General features: G+C 42.4%; 1 non-coding gene across 1 annotated transcript; it reads right to left on the reverse strand.

Annotated features, from left to right (window-relative positions):
• Positions 1-249: 249 nt before the first annotated feature.
• LOC130045650 (U6 spliceosomal RNA) lies at positions 250-356 on the reverse strand. The gene has a single exon (XR_008795615.1). It is a non-coding gene; the product is annotated as a U6 spliceosomal RNA (small nuclear RNA).
• Between the last annotated feature and the right edge of the window lie 4,034 nt (positions 357-4,390).

Here is a 4,390-nt window from a genome sequence, read left to right on the forward strand (position 1 = left end):
TGCACAAGTGCACATGCTCATTTGCCTATCTGTCTGTGTAATAACATTATTGGGATGGTACAAGGATGTTACTATAACACATCACTTGTATCACTTTTCACCTATCATCCTGTTACTCATCGATTTGCTTGAGCAGGCGTCAGTAACATCTCCATTCGTCCCTGTTGAGGCTAGTGTAGCCCAATGGCATCTGCTCACTTCAGGAAGACAAAGAGCATCAATCTGTTCACTCGGGATCTTTTTTTTTTTTTTAATATGGAACGCTTCACAAATTTGCATGTCATCCTTGCGCAGGGGCCATGCTAATCTTCTCTGTATTGTTCCAATTTTAGAATATGTGCTGCCGAAGCAAGCACTCACTTGGGATCTTGATGAAGACGTCCAATCATCTCGTAGGTGGGTGGCCAGGTGTTCTTTTGACATCCTGTGGAATCCAGTTGGTAATGGCTCTAGTCTAGCGGTCATCTCCAAATTGCATTACGTGTCTGGCTCATCTGATTTTTGATGCTTTGGTAAATGAGACAGTGTCCCTGATCCTGAATCATCGACAGAGGACAGAACTCCAGATTCCTTCTCTCACTTCAGTGAAGTGTACTACTCCAAGGACAGTTCTTTCAATTCCTCTTTGGGAGACCAAATAGCATTTTCATCCTGTTTCTGTAGGGCCCAGGTCTCTGTATGTTAATGCAGGAAGAAGAGTGGAATTGAAAAGATGTGCCCAGAGCTGGAGGTTCTTCGTCCTCTTAACAACTTCCTCAATGCTCTTGAAGGTGTTCCACACTGCTCTCTTCCTCCTGCACACTTCTGGTGCCAAGTCATTCTTCATGTTGTGTTATTGACCCGGGTAGGCAAAACTGCTGCATTTGGAGTGTTGAGAGCAAAAAGAACATCAAGAACTAGTTTTTTTTCTCATAAACATTGTCTTTCTAAGATTCAACTGCAGTCTGACCTTCCCACACAGTTGAAGTTGGCCAGCATTCGTGCCACTTGTCTAATGTTTGGTGTTATTAGAATGATGCCATCAGTGAAGCAGAGGTGGTGTAGTTGCCGACTGTCTATCTTCACTACCATTTCTTCCCATTCCAGTCGTCGCATGACATTTTCGAGGGTGGCACTGAAGAGTTTTGGTAAAATGGTATCACCCTGCCGAACCTCTCTTTACATCAATGATCACTTCCTTGTAGAATGGTGAGATCCTGGTGGTGAATCCAAAACACAGCTGACGGAGGATCCTGATGTAGAGTTGACTGCTCTGTTTGGCAAGGGCTTTGATAACCGCTTCAGTCTCAAAAGAATCAAAGCCCTTTTTTAAAGACAGTAACTATAACGTATATATCATAGAAAGCCTAACCTATTACTTGGAGAAATAGAAGACGGTTTTCCATGGAAAGTTTGATTATGTTATCAAATAAACATTTCTAAGATGATCCAAGTACAGGAAGGGAGAATCAAATGGTGTTCTGGGTAGAAAAAAAAATAATATGTGAAGCTTGAAAAGGAGCAACAATTTAAATAACTTGGGCTTTATCCTAGACATAAAGGAAAATTGGTGCAAATAGAAATATATGAAATCGGGGACTAGAGTCAATAGTACAGTGGGCCAGACATTTGCCTTGCATGCAGCCAATCCATATTCAATCCCTAGCATGCCATATCATCCCCCAAGCACTGCCAGGAGTAATCCCTAAACCCAGAGCCAGAAGTAAGTCCTGAGCACAGCTAGGTATGCCCGCCCTCAAAAAATATATATATATATATATGCATGGCAAATCCTGGAAAACTACCCATGATGTAGCTTTATGCCAAAGACAGTAACAATATGCCAAAGACAGTAACAACAAGTCTCACAATGGAGATGTTACTGGGCCCGCTCGAGCAAATCAATGAACAACGGGAGGACAGTGACAATGCATATATATGAAATTAATTTTTAAAAGACCACACTCATTTTCTAGGAAGAGTTGAAGGTGGCATACTCTAATTGAGAACAGTGGTGATGTAAACTGGGTACCTGAGGTTAAACAGGGATAGAGAGAAGGGGATTACTTAGAATATGAGATAAATATACATGTCTTGTGAAGTGTTCCATTTTTTCATACCTTTTAAGTATGAAAAGATGAAAGATATGAAAAGATGTCTTAAAAACTTTATCTCAGGAGTTGGCTATATGTTTCAAATATTTACATGTAGTCATCTCTAAGGGCATGGATCCCTCTATATTCTACTGTTTCCCTGGGGAGCTGAATAGAACTACATGAAGGTCATTAATAAAGGAGAACTTGGTAAATTTCAGCCAAAAGAAATATAAAAACTGTATTTTCTCTGAGTAGCTATCCAAATATGTGTTAAATTTCTCACATGGAAATAGTGAGGATTAAGCTAAATGTGAGACTGAATTTATTTATATTATACTTTCAAAAAATCGTATTTTAAAATTTAACATTGCCTATAGAATGCTTAAAACCAACATGGCACTATTTGAGACTATTAGAAGTAGTAGCAATTTTTCTTAGTGACTAGCTATTTTACATATTTTAGTGTATGTTCAATTATTTACAGTTAAAATACATGATATTTGTGTGTATATTTATGTCTTTGTATTTTCAACTCTTCTCAAAGTAATTATATTTTAACAGGTTGGATTGAGCCAAAACATTAAAACATTAAAAATCAGCAATTTCTTCCAATACTCCCATGCTTCAAGCATTGCTCCCTAAAGGAATTTACTTTTAGCTCTTTTGATTATTCCTTTCATCATTTACCTCTAATATTTATCACTTAATCACTTAACTTCCCGTTAGTCGTCGATTTGCTCGAGCGGGCGCCAGTAACGTTTCCATTTGTCCCTGTCGCGTGCTAGTGTAGCCCAATGGCATCTCTTCGCTCCGGGAACATGGAGGGCCTCAAACCGATCGTTCATGACCTTGACAAAGAAGTCTGACCATCTGGTAGGTGGGCGGCCACGCGGTCTCTTGACATCCCATGGAATCCAATCAGTAACAGCTCTAGTCCAACGGTCGTCTTTAAATCTCATTACGTGACCAGCCCATCTGATTTTCGACACCTTGGCAAATGAGACAGCGTCCCTGATCCTTGATCGTCGATGGATGTCAGAACTCCGGATTCGTTCTCTCATTTGAGTGAAACGTGATATTCCAAGCATAGCTCTTTCTATTCTTCTTTGGGAGACCTGAATGGCGTTCTCATCTTGTTTGCGTAGGGCCCAGGTCTCTGAGGCATATGTTAATGCAGGAAGAACAGTGGAATCAAAGAGATGTGCCCGGAGCCGGAGGTTCTTCGTCCTCTTAGCTATTTCTTCGACGTTCTTGAAGGCGTTCCAAGCCGCTCTCTTCCTCCTGCGCAGCTCGGGTGCCAGGTCATTTGTCATGTTGACCTCTCGGCCTAGGTACACATAGCTGTTGCATTCGGAGATGGTCGTTCCATTGAGAGCGAATGGGGCGTCAGGAACAAGGCTGTTTCTCATAAACATTGTCTTCGTAAGATTCAGCTGTAGTCCTACCTTTCCACACTCACGGTCAAAGTCGGCCAGCATTTGTGCTGCTTGGCTGATGTTTGGTGTTATTAAAACAATGTCATCAGCAAAGCGGAGGTGGTGTAGTTGCCGACCATCTATCTTCACTCCCATTCCTTCCCATTCCAGTCATCGCATGATGTTCTCAAGGGTGGCACTGAAGAGTTTTGGTGAAATGGTATCACCCTGCCGCACCCCTCTCTTGACATCAACGATCACTTCTTTGTAGAATGGTGAGATCCTGGTAGTGAATCCGCAATACAGCTCACTGAGGATCCTGATGTATTGGGCTTGAATGCCCTGATTGGCTAGGGCTTCAATGACCGCTTCTGTCTCAACAGAATCAAAGGCCTTCTTTAAATCAATGAACGTTAAGCAGAGCGGCATCTTGAACTCCCGAGAAACCTCAATGAGTTTGGTTATCGTGTGGATATGGTCGATGGTGCTGAATCCTTTGCGGAACCCTGCTTGCTCACATGGTTGTCCTTCATCTAGTGTTCTGCCAATCCTATTCAGGATGACTCGAGTGAACAACTTGTAGATGACAGACAATAGGCAGATCGGGCGATAGTTGCCAATGTCATGGATGTCTCCCTTCTTGAACAGTAGTACGGTCCTGCTGGTTTTCCATTGAGATGGAACCTTGCATTCAGACAGGTAGCGAGTGAAGAGCCGAGCCAGTGTATTGATGAGTACTGACGGCAGGTTCTTCAGGTGTTCAGGTCTGACCTTGTCTGGGCCGGGTGCTGTTTGCTTCTTTACTGACGAAATGGCGTGTCGGATTTCGGAAGGGAGAACGTTGGGAACGACATACCCATCCTGTGGAATTTGGTATGTCGGCAAGTGGACATGGCTATC

Source organism: Sorex fumeus, unplaced genomic scaffold (assembly GCF_029834395.1).
Source record: "Sorex fumeus unplaced genomic scaffold, SorFum_2.1 ptg000128l, whole genome shotgun sequence".
NCBI classification, from domain to species: Eukaryota; Metazoa; Chordata; class Mammalia; order Eulipotyphla; family Soricidae; genus Sorex; species Sorex fumeus.